Source organism: Nyctibius grandis, chromosome 4 (assembly GCF_013368605.1).
Source record: "Nyctibius grandis isolate bNycGra1 chromosome 4, bNycGra1.pri, whole genome shotgun sequence".
Taxonomy (NCBI): domain Eukaryota; kingdom Metazoa; phylum Chordata; class Aves; order Nyctibiiformes; family Nyctibiidae; genus Nyctibius; species Nyctibius grandis.
This window is the reverse complement of record NC_090661.1, coordinates 16,604,116-16,620,539: the sequence shown is the minus strand read 5'-3', so window position 1 is coordinate 16,620,539 and position 16,424 is coordinate 16,604,116. Positions and strand designations below refer to the sequence as shown.

The window sequence follows — 16,424 nt, the reverse complement described above, 5'->3', positions numbered from 1 at the left end:
ATCTCCAACTTAACTGCCGATGCTCACCTGCTGCTCAACCACTGCTGTTGTATTTAAGCCACAGCCTTGCCTCCAACAGTGTGATTTCTGTACCAGTAAGAGCCATTTGGGGTTACAAGAAAAACAGCACTGCAGTTTCAAACTGAGGCATCTCAGAGACAAAAATCAAGAGGGAAGTTTGGAGGCAAAGAAAAAAGAGGATGCAATGTTGTATTTCACTGAATTACTGTACTTTGGACATAACAGATGATTCTTAATAGATAATATGGAGAACCATTGCTAAAAATCAGGAATATATAAGATCTCGTGAACCTGAGAGCAGAGAAATGATTCTAGCAGCCTTTTAAATCAACTTGATGTCTTATTTTCCAAATATCAATGTCTGATCATTGCTTTTTCTACTGTATTTAGTGTTCAACGCACAGTTTTTCCTTGCATCTTCCCTATACCCTGCTTCAGGAAAGGACAAATCACTGGAATAGGGGTCAGTGGCATACAAAGGATGCTTGGGAAAGCTGCTCTAACTTTTATTTTTATACATTTGTACCAGCTGGTCATTCATCTTTTACAAAGCTGTGGATGGCTGAAATTTCATTGCAAGGAAACCATGCTCTGTTTAATAAGAAGAACAATTAAATGCCATGATTTGTAGGAAGTAACTTTTTTCCTTGACCTTTTTATTACTGGCAAAATGTCAGCAGATTATTAAAGTGCAGAGAGCACAATCTATGATAAATAACCTTGTGTTGCCACATATCAGACTGAAATGCCCCCTCCTCTCTGTCCAGACATGTACCTTAGTTTTCCAAACCAGCTCTGATTATAAAGAATTATAGATAACCAAGAGAGTCTGAATGCCAAGTGCAATACCGTGGGTGAACAGGGCTTGCTCAGTTCCTGGAAGCATAAACAAGGGGTGGGAAGGAACAAAAAAGCAAGAGCCAGAATGAAGCCTTACTTCTGTATGTGGCAGCTGCAAGATCACTGCTGGCATAACACATACAATCTTTACCTTTACCTGGAATACAGCATCACGAAAAATTGGAAGGGACCCAGCAAAAAACCACAAGGCTGTCTCCAGGTCTTAAATCAACTCCAATGAGAGATTTAAGGTGTTCAACCTACTTAACTAATCAAAGACACTTAAAGCATCACCTGATCATAGAGTGCAATTACTTTGAGGGAAAAGATGTCAGAAAGCTTGAAAATGAAGCTAGAAAAAAATCCAGATTAGAGAGAAAGTACACATCTTTTATTGTAAAGATAATTACCCTTCGCACACATTGCTGAAGAGCACAAAAGAATCGCCATCAAAAAATTAAAATGTACTGCATGCCTGAGATGCATACACACTGTAATGCAACCAGAAGTTACTAGACATGAGGTAAGAATCCCAGGCTAAAATCCTGTGGCTTGCAGATGCAAAGTCAAATGAGATCAATAGGACTGATACTTCTGGCTTTAAAATCCAGTATGCAAAGAAAAGCTGAACTGTCCAAAAAGCAAACTCCAGCCTTCTTACCTGAGCCCACTTACTCACCAGATGAGCACCTTAGGAGATCACCATGCCCAGTGCTGCGGAGTCTTTCTCCAGGCTGCCCGAGTGCTGTACCTCGCTGCGCTGCAAGCAGGGAGCAGGGCAGCCTGCGACAGGCAGCTTGTGTTGCTTGTTAAACATTTCTAGCCCCTAAACACTGCATTTATTCTCCACTTGATTCTTCTAAGGTCCATTTCCAAATCAGCCTGAAGAAAAAATTGCTTTACTGATTTCAGTAAAATAAACCTTTTTATTATTTCATACGCTGTTTCATTTTCTGGTACTCAAAACTAAAGGGTACAGATATTTACAGCACTGGAAGTCTCATCTGTAGCTCATCTAAGACAGACTCACTGAGCCAATGGCTTAAAGCACAGTAGGACTGCCCATTAAAAATACTATGGTATAATTCACGGCTTCTTGTAGGCACCATCTATGTGTGCAGCTCAGCTCATTTTCAAAACATTATTAAAAACTACACTACTTAACTCACCACATAATTTTGACATTAAATTAAAGCAAAGAGCATGACAGAAAAAAAAAAAAAAGATGAGCCTGAAGATTTCCCACTAGCTTTATCCAGCGAGCAAACAGGCATACTCTGGCTGGGACAGGGCAGGCAGACAAGGCTAAGTAACCCAGAGAAGAGATCAGACCCTCTCCCTACCCTCATAACAGAATATTGTAGGCCAGCAGCACAGGAAAATAAATAAAAACCCAATTCAAAAACTTACTTTCTGTTAATTATTTTTCCATCCAGTGTAGACAGAGGGACAGGGGTGCAAGCAATCCCCCTACAGCTACACAAGCCTTGTGATGGAAGCAGGAACTAACACTGATCTCCTGAATCCAAAAGCAAATGCCTTAACCACAAAATTATCCTACTTTCATTGCCTCAACCTGTCTGAATCCAGAAGTACCAAATTACTAGGGGAGGGAAGGAAGGGAAGAAAACAGAATGTTTATCAGGAATATTTTGGACTCATCTAGAAGCAGACACCGCTTGCATTGGTGTAAGTCTCCCATATTGCAGTCCAAGGAATTTGGAACAAGAGTATGAACTTTTAGTGCTCAAAATACTCAGCTTTCTGAAGTTCAGGTGAGGGTGACACAACACAGTCCTTCTACTAAATCAAGAAAAAAGCCCAATATTGCTTAATGCTTTTCAGACAGGGGACTGGAATGCTCAAGAGATTAAATAATTCAGGCACTGCCTTTCCCCAGGGATTCACATCCAGCCCAGATCAGGAGTGTCAAGTACAATCACATGCACTCTTGATAGACTTTGAGAGGTAAGAGAACAGCCCGAGTACAATTCCCAGAGACAAATGCTTTTACGGGACAAGTCCCTGTAGACCAGCTTGGCAGCAGTCCTAGCAAGACAGCAAGAGAAGCCAGTGGAGGGAACACTGCAGAGAAGTGGTGTCTTGGACCCCAGGGTACAGAAATGAATAAACAAGGGAACACACTTTGGTCTCCCCTTGGCAGTTTCAACTTTCGAAGACCCAGTGAAATCCTGTCCCAAATAAATCACTTTTATCCACACGGAGAGGCAGCGTGTGTTTACAGCAGCTCCACATTAAAAGTATAAAGATACCATTCTCATTGGCAGCAAACATGCCAAAACAAAGAGTCGGTGAGTTTTTACATAGGATACACAACTCTGCACACCTTGTGATTTGCTCAGGCACTCAAACAAGGGAGCCAGAGGGAAGTGACTGTCCTTACAAGCTGCCTGCAACTCCAGCCGGGGCAGAGCAGCAGAGGCAGGTGCTGGCAGATGGCACAGCAAGCTGGTGTGCACCCACTCAACCAGCCTGGCCAGCCCAGGGACCTGAGCTGTTGCAACTTGCTACAAGCAGAAAACAGCAGCAAACTACACCTTGCTCTGCAGCGTGGGCGAAGCACAGAGGGAGCAGAACCTCCAAGGAGCCATGATACAATCCAGTGCCTTCAGAGCTGACTCCTGCAATAACATTTTCTGTGCAGTGCCCCTGCTCATGTAGCTCCAGGCTTGGCTTGAAGGTGCAATCTGCTTCTTCACTCTATTTCCACAGTCATTTTCACTTGGAGTGCCTGCTGTTTCCTTTCAAAAACTGCTGCCTCCCTGAGGTACAAAGGGCAGAAAGCTCTTCTAGCAAAACCTTGGAGTCAGCAATAGAGAGGGGAAACTAAATTATTAAGGATCACATTGATGCAGGTTTTCTTTCCATCTGGAGCAAAACTTAAATCTCTTCTTTCTTCCCCCGGTCGTGGCTATGGTAATAATGCACAACTATTCATTATCCTCATCTTAACTAGAAAGGCCCCTTTCAATTTAGCACTTAATATAATTATGTCAAATTAAATAGTGTCTAGAAAAAAGTCTTACTTTTTCAGAGCTATTATCTTACTTCTTTGAAACTCTTATCAGTGAAAAGTTAACCTAGCTATTAAACAATAAGGGTTTGCATCTATTCAGTGAGCAGAAAAGTGAGATGTTCAGCTGAAAATTGTTCAAATCCTATTTCCAAATTCAATACCACATCTCCAAGGGAAAACAGGAGAATCTCATTAATGACAGCACAATATCCCTTTTGCATTGCGGAGACAGCGCTTAAGCACCAATTCTCTGTTCACTTTCATTCACCTCAACGAAGTTTCCTTTTTTTTACATAAGGAAAAAATTTGCATTTTAGAAAATAACGAGGCAAATGATTGCCTTTGTGTGCTTTCAGGAAAAGTTCTTTCCGGCTAGCGATGTATTTTGTTAATGTGATTTCTCTGGGAGACACACAGCATAAAAAGCATTTGGCTGCTGTAAAGTCAATGGGAAAACATAGACTTCAAGAGGGTCAGGCTGTCAAACACAACATAGGACATCAAACTACAGAGGTCAGGAGGAAACTAGGTAAGAAACCATGTGCATTTACATGCCATCTAATAAATATGCAGTGATAACTGGTAAAAGCTTGGAAGATCCAGTTCTGCAAACGCTGACTCACACAAACGAGTCCCTGTTTAGAGCAATCCCATTGCAGTCAAAGTGATTTCGTTTGTCAGGACAAAGTGCAGTCACAGATTTCATGCCTATTCACATCTGTACCATGGAAGGACGTGAAAATCACAAACATAGATCTTTCCTAGAAGGTCAGTCTGTTTAAAGCAATTAATTTCTACACTGCTACTCAGAGGAAAAAAAAAAAAAAGACAAAGCATCTACAAGAGGTATCCAAGAGAGGCTCTTGCTAAATGGTCATTCTATGTTCTCATAAATAAAACACTGGCTTGGTAATACTTGAACCAATATTAGAAGCATTATTCTTAACACAATGTAAGCATACCAGCCATTAGGAATAAAATATTAAGCAGGAAATCTTTATTATATTGTTGTTCAACAACTGGGACAACATCAGCAATAATTAGCAGCCAGCACTAGAACTGCTCTCTGCTAACTGTGCATCTTGTGGATAACAGCAAGACTTATATTAACACAATGATGTCAGTTGACAGCAGCTTTGTAGCAGAGAACAGCATATTGTGCATTTCTGGGAAGAGGAATCTTTAGCACTGTGGGGATTATTGTGGTTAAATTGTTTCTGAGTCACAGTCAGTTGTTGCTCAATGTTTCTCACTTGGTCCCTACCTACCTTTTATTTCCTCGTGAGAATGCACCTGTTCAGAGAAGAGAATAAAGCTGGCACTGCTGCACCCGCTCTTGTAGCTAATTTAGAGGAGTTATTCAGTATCTTGCTTACACAATGGGATTATTTTTATTTATATTATAAAACAGCCCTGTAGAAGCCAAGGCCACATTGCATTAGACATTGTGTGAATTTACGACAAAAGATAAACCGTGACACCAAGTAACATGTAATCCAAGCAGACATAAGAGAAGCTGAAAAAGGCATGGGAAGCTGATGTTAACACACCCTGGCCACTTACCTTCTAGGGGTGCTCAGGAATAGGAGGCTCTACACTACACTTCTCAGACACGCTCATGACTAGGGGATCCTCCCAGCTTCTCAGCACACCTCACCCCCTTGGAAAAGAAAGCTTTCAGCACCTTTGCTGAGGGTTTCCACAAGCCAGAACCTGAATACCAGCTTGGAAAAAATTAGGTTAGATGGCTGACAGTCTGGGCTTGGTTTACACAGCCTCCAGCTCTGTCCACAACCAGAGCTCCCTGAGTCTACTGCAATGCATAGATCTATGAATAAATGAGTGTAGGTAAGCCAATGTGCCTCCCATGACCTGGAGTCCAGAGGAAAATTCAGGTGGTAACAGTTGACTATAGGCAACAAAGCCTGGGTGGATCATCAGTCAAAAAAATACAGGGCCTGGTTTGCATCCACTGAACCTGAATTAAAACAACAACAAAAAAATCCATTTATATCCATCCTTATCAAATTACATCTACTCTTCAGTGAGGGATGTTACAAAGGCAGAGCAAGACAAGGAGGTTGGGCCAAATTAACAGATGTTAAAGCGTAAAGAAGAAAATCTATTTTAAACCAAATTCAAAAATACAAAGATTGTGTATTTCATGTCTAACACACCTGTGTCCTGCTCCAGACTCACTATAACAGAGAGCTCCATGGAAGGCAGCTTAAATTACTGCCTTGCCCACTAGTGCTGCAATTTGTATGGTGCGTTCAGCGTTCACAGAAAGCCTTCATAATCCAAGTAAGGATTTACAACTTTACGGAAAAAACCTGATATTGCTCAGACCTGAACTGTCTTTGACCCACATATGAAAGAAAAGGTCATGAAACAATCCGCACATCAAGATTTCTTTCCTTAGTAAGGTAAGGGGAAAAAAATTATTCACTGTATCAGCAACTGTCAGGCTTGCAGCACTGCACGAGGTTCTTTTCAAAGCAAGACAGAAAGAAAAGACAGAACGATTCATCTTATAAAATGTAAATCTCATCTATTTGCATCCATGACAGGAGCTTACCAGAATAACCCTCCGGCCCAGCTTTAATTCCAGTGGCAATTTCACATTCAGATTCCAGGGATTTTACAGATGAGCCGCCAGCAGCTCCCTGAGTGAACTGTGCAATGTTTGATAAAGTGTCAAAAAGCCTCGGTCACCTCCCACTACTACGTAAAAGTGATTCTCCCCTGATGCCGAAAGTCATACCAAAAAGAAAAAAGGCAAAAAGAAAAGATTTAAAAGGAAAAAAAAGAGGAAAATTAAATTGTTCTTTTCATTCTGCCAAGATTACCCACGGTGAGTAATAGTTATCCGCACTACGCAGTGCAGCAGAGTTCCCTTCCTCTCCTCTCTGGGACGTGGCAATTGTTTGCTGTGAGGAGAGAATTCCCTGTCATAATCTGAGAAAAGAGCAAAACAATTGAACAGTGCAATGCTAGCGTAGGCTTTCCACTTTTAACTGGCATCAAACAAAGGCAACAAAAGCCAAACTGCCTCTGCAGCACTGAAGGTAGGAAGGAGCAACAACACACGAACAGTTGTCTGGAACAAACTGCATTAGCAGGGAAATTAAAGTGCCTTTTAGAGTAATCTCACGTTTTTGCAGTGAGAAAACTGAAGAAGAGCAAGCAGGACGCTGCTTTTGTGCTCGAAGTGCTGGGATGCAGAAGGACCAAGTTCACATTCAAGCTTTCCACTCAACACAGAACTAGACATTTCATCACTCAATGCCTCTCTTCCACCTCTTATAAAGATAAGCAGCAAGCCTGCTTTTATCTCTGCTGATCAATTTAGACAGCATACCTTCAGGACTTTACCAGAGCAGCATCCCACTTTGGGAATACACACAAAATAGCTATTACATTATTCCTTGGGGGTACAATTTCACATTGATTCACTGACAGATTAGACAGGATGAAGCAGGCAGACTCGGTGCAGGGGTTTTTTCCCCCCCACAAGGATAGCTGCACATGTCCCAGTTTACTATGAATGTGCGTATTGCTGTTATGTCTTTAGTTGGTTAATTTTACACTGCTACTATAATCATGCGAATGGTAACCAAGTTGCCAAAACACCCAAATTCACACAGCTCTACAGCCGACTCCCAAGAAGTCAAAGCTTGGCTTGGAGTTTAACGAATCACATACAAAAACTATTATCAAGAAGGCTGCCAGCACTATCAAGTTATTGGTATTGGCCCATAGCACAGACCTCAGTGACACATTTCAAAAAGGAAGCCTAGGTATACACCTAGCTGTTTGTTAAACAAGGAGGAGAAAAGAGCCTTTTCAATCAAGAGTCTGATTTACACATCTATAAATCCTTCAATCCAGAAGGAGTATAAAGGAAATAATGGTACAACTTCAACTGTAGCTCTACAAACACAACACAAAACTATCTGAGACTAGAGAACAAGGAATATGCCCACGTTTTTTATCCAGGTTACAAGAAAAAAAAAAAACACACAAGCGGCTGGACTATTCTAACTATTCATTCCATTCTAAAACAAACAAACAAAAAATCCACTTTTCACATCACTCTCCTTTTGTGATGGGCAGAAACCACTGAAGGGTAACTCTCACTAGCCTGCTGTCAGCTGCTTCCAATTTTGCAGAATATTCCCCTATAATCCCTTGTTCTTTTCATATTACACAGATGCATATACAGTACCTAGAGCCTGATGCAAGCACGACACCACTACACCTTGAAACAGGATTCCAGTAATTCAGAAATATGGAAATTATTGAAGCAGTCTTGGCTTTTGAGTCCCTCAGTGATAAAATACTCCTAGTCAGCAGGCATTATTTTGGGAAGTTTTTGCTATTTCCTGGCTCACCTGATCTCGCATTCCAAGCTTGGAAGAGAACATCCATGAATTAATTTTGCTGCCACCACCTCCAGAGTAGCAATGGACAGAAGCATTTCCACAAAGAGTGTCAGAGCTGCTACTAACTGAAGGCTAGCTTAAAACATACAGTATGCTAAAATGTGCTGTGTCCAATTAGTATCACAGCAGAAGCACAGGGGTAGTAAATTTCACGGGCAGGAAAACTGCTCCTGAAGAGTAACCCATGACTGTAGGAGGGAGACATGAAGAAGGCAGGCAGGTACAACAGGAAGATGAGATTGCAAAACGTGTAGCCAGGTGTGAAGAGAATCACTTGGCATTTGAGTCCTCAGCGGCTCATCCCGTGGAGCAGTAATGCAGCAGGCAGGAAGGTCTGTGCAGGATGTATGCTGCTCCTTAGCCCTCCACATAGGCTCAGCAGCTGCTTATCAGAAGGGTGTTTTTCAGGATGGTTGTCTCCTTCCTCCTTCACTGCATGGCCAGAAAGAGCCACAGTGGTGGGGAGGGGTTGGGATGAGGGCAGAACCTGTGATTTAGACACAGCCCTGTACAATTAAATTCACCACAAACAGACTGCTCCCTAAGGAGGGCTGTGAGCTCTGCATGCAGCAGCACCTGGGAGGAGTTTGCTCAGTCTCAGAAGCTTAGTGCTCTGGAAAGCACAGCACAAATGCCAGCAATGACAGTCAGGAGCCTGCACGAGGAGTAAGCAAGCCCAGCCCCACACTCAGACAGTCTGGCATAGCAGGTCACTGTCATTCTTGCCCAAACCCACGTGTATGTGGCATTTGGATTGTCTGTTCCCATTCCCCAAGCTGCTGCTTGTGTTTCCTTTACCTTAGTAACCACAGCAGGCACGCACAAACACCTACAATGTGTTGCCAGAGACTCCTCATGTTGAGGAGTGGAGGCGTGAGGAGCAGCATTTCTGGGTGAGAAAACACTGTGCTATTAATGCTCCAAAGGCAGGGAGGTCAGGAGAAGAAACACTAAACGCAGCTTTTTCCCCCAAATAAAACATGAGATCAAATAGCACCAATCTGTGCAGTTGCAGAGGGAGACTTGTGCTCCATGGCTCAGAAGCAGCAGGAGCCTGCTGACACACTTCAGGACAGTCTCATTTTCACCTCTTAAGCCCCTGATCCAGCTCTAAAAGACCTTTGCCACTGGCAACACTGACAATCTCACGATTGCCTCCAGCAGATAACAGGTCCCTTGGACATGAAGTCAGTCTAACCCAATTCAGGTCAGCTTAACTAAAAATTTTATGATCTATGAACATAATATGAATCAGTCGAGTCTGAGTTTTGCTCCGAACACAGCACACGGACTTCAAACACTGCCCATTACAGATTATGGGAATGGCCTTTCCCTAGAGATATCCCAGATTCCAAACCACAGCGTCATATCAGACACAGAGCCATTTTTCCCCTGCTGTAGCCAAGAAAGTACCTTGTTAAATACAGAACCCAGCAATGGAAACTGAACCACCTGTATTGTACAAGCCTCCCTCCCACTCACCTGATGAATCAGTGTTGCAATAAAGCACAGGGAAATTAAACTAAGTACCATGAAAAGATTACAGCAGTAAATCCATCTTTCAGTTATATTCATGTACCACCATGATTAAATCATTCCTTAGGTTCACATTGTACAGTTCAGACCAAAACAGGCTGCAGGCAGGACTAAGGCCTGCATTTTTTCCCTTGAATCAGAGAATTGCCATCCCTACCTTGATTAATAGTGGCACAAAGTAAAACCTGGTGCTGAGGTTGACTCCCTTGCTGCCCCAGTGCCTTTTTGGCCCAGCTCAGCCATCACCCTCCTTGCCAGGCTGGGGTGAGTGTACTCTCAGGGTCACCTACCACCCCATCATGACCTGCCCCACAGAGAACACCCATTCTCCACTTTCTGCAAGAAAACTTACCACGTGCAGAGGGGAAGCCACCGCAGAATGTGACTTGAGGCTTATCTCCCTCCCTCCCCACTCACACCTCTTTGGAAACTTGCTGCCAAGGAGGAAAGGTGGCAGCTGGGGACACATCCAATGCAGCGGCTGCTCTTTGCCGTACAGACATTGCTGAATACTATTATCTTGTGCATCAGTGTAAAGAGAGGGAAGGAACATTTTGACAACAAAGATACTGCTGCAGCTGGATGAAGTGAGGAGGTGACTACACAGCTGAAAGAAGTTTCCTCCTCACTTACATTAAACAATTCTTTCACACTACAGCCCTTTAGGTTTGCATAGCACTCAAAAAACACGGTTTCTGATCCAACAGACAGTTGTATATGCTTATATACTTATTTCTCCAGGCATGCTGCCTTGCTTCACTTAGTACAAGCTAAAAGCATTTCCAAACTCAGGCCTACCTGGTTTTTAGATAGCAACACAAATGGTCTCTAGTACGGTATCTGTATGAGTGCCTATAGGAAAGGTAATTACTATCCTCACTTACACGTAGCCAACTAGTATCAGTTGGCAGACAGTCTCCTGACTGTTTGCTCACCATACTGGAAGAAATACGTGGAAAATGTGTTCCACCAACCACATATGCCCACATGTCTAAAGAAATATCACCTTGACAGCCTGCAATCCCCCACACCACGCCAGCCCCACACCAGCCGTTCAGCCCTGCCATGCAGAGATGCCGATGGGTGTAGGAAGGGGGACCCCACAGCTCCCACCGCCAAACCCCAACAGGCACACACAGAATCGGCGAAACACCCTTGCCACACACAAGCTGGGCACAAAGCATGGGCAGACGCAGCACGGTTACCTTCTCAGAGCTGCCAAAGCTCACCCTTTAACTGAAATCACTCCGCTCATAAGACGACTCTGGGGTACCACGTTGTGCTTAAAAATAGGCAGCCTAGCTGCGCGGTCAGGGAGAAGGGCTGGCTTTTGGGGGGGAACGGATCTATGGGGGCAACTGGCAGGAGGGGGGGATATTTGCTTTTAGAGGGTATTTTGGGGAGGATGGCTTTGAGGGGGTAAAGGGCTCGGAGCCAGCCGACCCCCAGTCTGGAGAAGGGGGGGGGGGAGTCCGGCGCGTCTTACCTGGCCGGGGCGGCCGAGCCCCCCGCGCGGCGCCGCCTTCAGCACGTCGCGCCCCGCCGCCGCCGCCGCCGCGCCGCCCGCATCACACGCGTGGGATGGGGTGGAGGGGACACGCGTGGGCCCCGCGGAGCCTCTCCCCCCGCGGCGCGGAGAGCGCGGAGCGGCGGGCCGCGGCCGGACAGCTGCTCGGGGGAGGCGGCGACGGCAGGAAATACCAAAAGACTGATCCAACCACGCCGGGGAGGGAGGGAAGAGAGGGGGGGATGGAGGGAAAAATAGAAGGGAGAAGGGAGGAAAAAAAGGGAGGAAAAAAAGAAAGGAAACGTGCAAAATCCGGGCGGGATCGGCGCGGCGCGGAACGGGCGCGGTGCGGGCTCCCCGCGCCGCGGCCAGCGGGAGCGCCCCCGGGACCGCCCGGCCTCTCCCCGCCGGCCGGCTGGGGCTCGGCTCGGTTGGGTTTATTTCCCCGCCCCGGAGTTTGCTTCTTTCTTCTCCCCGACACAGGGAGAGGCTGAAGCCAAGGCAGAGTAAATAAAGCAAAAAAAACCCCAAAACCAAACCCTAAACAAAAACCATGCAGAGCCCCTTCCCCCATGCAAGCAACCGGCCATCCTTGGGGTTCACTGACACCAAGTGTAAGGCAATGGAGAAAAGTCAACCTGGGGAAATGGCCACGCTGAAGCCCTCCAGCTGCAGGAGCACTTTGTCTCAGCATCCAGCCATACGCCTCCTCCGCTGCCGTGACTCAAAGGCGCCCGTGCAACATGCAGCCCCGACACGCAGCCGGGCACGCTCCCAGCTTCGCCCGTGCGTCCAGAACGAAAGATCCATCCCACGGCAAGCACAGACCCCTAAGCTCCTCCAGACGAGGAGGACAGTCCAATCATCGCGTCCCTGGCCACAGCCTGCCTGCCCTTCGGGGGAGGCAGGACTTTACAGGCAGTACAATATCTGGTAAAACATCACAAGCAGAAGACGACCCAGCCACACGCATTTAACTGCTGCTTCCTCTCCCCTCCACCCTGCGGGTCCCACAGTTCAAGGCCAGACCAAGCACAGGAAGCCAAGCGGGACTTCATGCCTCCTTCATCGCCATTGGAAAAGCTAATGCCAAAAGTCCACCCAGACGTGGAGTAGCAGCAGAGTTAAAAGGCACCCAAACTTTCTGAAACCAAAACCATGAGGGGATAATGTGACAGAGATGCGTGTCTGACTTGCATCAACGTGTCTGAGTCACCCACGTACAGCTGAGCCCTTGGTGCAAAATACAGCATGGAGCTCAGACTCGTGCTTCTGAAACCAGAAGTGTTAAAACAGATGCCTGAAGTGCTCTGCTACCCCACCCTTCACAGAAAAAGCAAGATCCTTTTTCTCTTTAGTGGGTGCAGCCTCTAAACCAAGACAAAGATCCACCAGCTCTGATGTTCCTCATGCTACCCAGGAAGCCAGCTTTCAACTCTAATGAGCAACAGCTCTTTAATTGAAAAGGTCTCCCAGAGAAAAATCCTGAATTCATCCAAAGCTGCAACCTCAACTTGGACCAGGATGCAATTTCTCTCACTGCCTCCAGCCAACTACAGCCCATCCACAGACTACAAGACTTCACCCTGCATCACCTATACCCACGTACCTAACGACAGCCAGCAGAGGTGGCTAATCTTCTCCTAGTGAGCTTGGTGGGACATAGAACAACATGCACTATACCTGGCTAGGATTACAGTACGATACTGGAAAGAGAGAAAATTCACTATCTATTTTTGCTCTTTCCTAGAAGTTCTAGTCCAAAACAGGACTATAGACAGATCATAAACTAGACTATGACCAGATCACAGAGCCTAAGCTGTCCCTGCTGTTCAAAAGGCACCATACCCCTTCTCTACCCATTAAATAAGCCCCAGAATCACTTGCATAGGCAGGTAATTATTAGATTCACCTTTATTTGTAGTGATTTGTGCCTTCATTTGCAAGGTGTAGAGAGTTAGCATGATTCCAGCTACCTTCAAGTTGGTTGGGATTTTGACTTAATCCTCACCAAAGTTTTACCCTGAAGGCAAGCCTGTACTGTGCTATGGGGCAGGGCGCTGCACGGAGATGCCAGAACGACCATGAGCCAAGGCCTCTCGTCACCCTGACTCAGAGCACTGCCAGGCAGAGCCGCTGTGTTAGAGGCAGAAGCAGCCTACCCCAGCTCATACTGCCTCTCCCTCTCCTCGCTGCCTCCTGCCCTGGCTGCTACCACCAGGCTCCTGTCTGTGCTCTCTGATCCCTTCAGCCTTCTGCTTTTAGGGTTGGCTCACTCAAATGCAGCCAGGTAGTTTGCCAGCACCTTGCCTGGTCCAAATGGCTTTTTCGCTAAACCATGAGCTTGACATTGATCCTGCTGTTTGCATCCAGATTGGCTTTGTCCAGCCGTGGTAACAGAAGTGGCTCCTCCTCAGCTACTGTGATATGGAGATCTAGAGTTTCTAGCATCCCTACACAAATCACAGTGGGACTCAGAGTCCACTTCCCAAGGACGTCTGTTTTAAAAGTTTTAAAAACCCTTTCAAAAGAAGCGTTTTGGCTAAAGTTCTCCACTAAAGGATTTTCTTCTCAGGCAATTACTCCATGATTATTAATATCTTATCTGTTCACTGCCACATCGCCACACAGAGTTCATTTGATAAAAAACAAGCATCCAAAAACATTCCTGCCAAAACAGTTAGAGACCCTGATAAAGCATAATACTTTATGTTTTCCTATGTGTTCTAGGACAGCGCATGTAACATTAGTGATGTGGATACACAGAACAAAAGGCTTGCCAGTTAAACTGTCAATATTTTGTCAGTAAAGCTGGACCATCAGAGAAAATTTACGTAAGATTGATGCTTTGCATCATGTAGCCATGGCACGTCTGATGTGATCCAGGGAGTCCTGAAACTACATTTGCTGTGTCTTCAGACCTTGCACCAGATGGGTCCTCTGACTCCGGGTTACACAAGAAGAGTGACATCCATCACTTCCCTGCCTGGCTGTCAAAGACAGGACCTGGACCCATTCTCCCCTTTATAAATCCCCTACAGGAAAGGGGGGAAACTGAACCATGCAAACACTAATATTTTTAAAGACTATTTTCCACAGCCCCCTAGTGTCTGTTCTGTTAACAGCCATTCAGAAGACAACACATCTGCTCGGGCTCTGCTGGTTATCACTACCTTGCCTGCGCTGTCTGCGGTTCATGCGGATATACCTGAGCTGCCCGTAAAACCCTAACGGGGTAGCTGTGGAGTACAGAGCTCATGACCCAACTCTGCATTTGGGGTGAGGTTTGCTATGTGCACGAGCTTCTGTGCTAACACCACCTGAGCTCCCTAGCTTAAAGCTAATTCAGCAGTGTCCCCCAGATATGACATATCCCTTTGACAAAAGCTCTCTGATGGATGTACCTGGCAGTTTGGGCTGAGGTCCCTTCTGGCTTCGACTCTCCTTTGCAAGAAACCAGCCTTCCTTTTAGGGGGTCTGCAGCTGTGATATTTTCTTTGGGCATTTGCCAGTGTTTGCAACACTTGCCTTTCTCACAACAGCAATCTAACTCTGCCCTAAGAGAGCTTGTAAACTGGTGTGAACTCCTTCATAAGAAAGGGTAACAAAACCAACAAAGCACAATAAGCTGTAATTGTAGTGCTGGGAGAGTCAAAATCAGAGTGATTCAGTTGTGTTACTCCAGTCCTTACAATCCAATAATGCAACCCGCAGAGCTTAATAGTCGGGGCACTTAAAAATGATATCTAATGTTTTTTTTTACGACAACCCTAGGAGATGCGCAACAACACAGAATCAGTGCTGTTTAAAAATTGTGATAAAGGCAGACAGGGAGGTGAGCTGCAGCAACAGACATCAGTCGGTTCTTTCAGGTCAGCAGCCTGCTGTTTACTCTAGAAAATGATTGCAACGTTTTCCCCTTCATCTTCCTTTTTGAGTCCTTTACCTTTTGCTAACTGCTGAGCTCCTCTTCCCCACAAAAGAGATCAGACCCCACCTATGTGAAATGCAAATACATACTCATTTCGCAGTGTCCACAAGATTTGCATTTTATGCTTTCCTATTATCTCACAACATACATACAACAGTTCTACAAGCTCCTGACTAGAAAGGTTATTAAATACCATAAAAGCCACCAGATATATTTATTGGCCTCTATTAAAATGGATATTGAGAGGAATAATCATATCCCTATCCTTATAATTAGCACAATGTCTCTACAGCCATAACCACGTTAATCAGACATTGTATGAATGGTTCTTAGCATTGCCCTTAAGCTTGTGACACATAGCGAGACAAGAAGCAGGAAGCTTTAAAACAAGTGAGTTAAGAAGTTATTAAACAAGGGTCTTTATCATTAGCCATAAGCTTCAACACAGCTGTATACAATTAATGATAAAAAAAAGATCACTTTTACCCGCATGTATTTTCCAGTGCAAAGTTCCTTAGCAAAAATATTTAACGCCATAGCTGGATAGAGCAGGAGTTTCTTGTTAACAAATAGTTGTCTGTTTAGTGCTCTGAAAAAGTAAGTCCACAGCTAAACATGTTTGCCCATTTTACATTTTTAAAAACAGAGCTGCTGTTAAACCAGGTTCCTAATTGCAAGTTTGCTAGAACGGGTCTCTGGGGAAGTTAGTGAGAAAAACCACAAATATCTCCCTGGGAGCCACTGGAGACTGGAGTCCTCTTATGGCAAAAAGTAGAGGAAAATTTTCAGCAACTGATGACTGCTGAAAGTTGGGGCTCTACACAGGAGGCTGCACGGTGAGTAACAGATACAGGGAGTATCAGCTTTGCAAGAGTTTCACGTCACATTGCAGAGCATAAAAGCAGCAGCGTGAAGACTTCACAGCTGGCAGTGGGCAAGCATCAAAAGGAGCAGAATGCCACCATGTTTTGATACTGCACACTGCGCTTCTGTTTACTTTAGCCGCTCCTGACTGTTAGTGTATGTTCCCTGCTGAGATGATGTTTCTGGCTGGGTTTTTTTTCCTCTGGTAGCAGAGGTAATTTTCTCTGACTGTTTCGCTAGCAA

General features: G+C 45.1%; 1 protein-coding gene across 2 annotated transcripts in view; it reads right to left on the bottom strand.

The window, feature by feature from the left end:
• OSBPL5 (oxysterol binding protein like 5) overlaps positions 1 to 11,488 on the bottom strand; it is a 147,313-nt gene extending 135,825 nt beyond the window's left edge. Inside the window, exon 1 of one of the 2 annotated variants that reach the window (XM_068398269.1) lies at positions 11,366 to 11,488. The gene's annotated coding sequence lies outside the window, so the exon portion shown is untranslated. The remainder of the gene's footprint in view (positions 1 to 11,365) is intronic. The other variant, XM_068398268.1, reaches the window with a different exon arrangement.
• Positions 11,489 to 16,424: the final 4,936 nt, after the last annotated feature.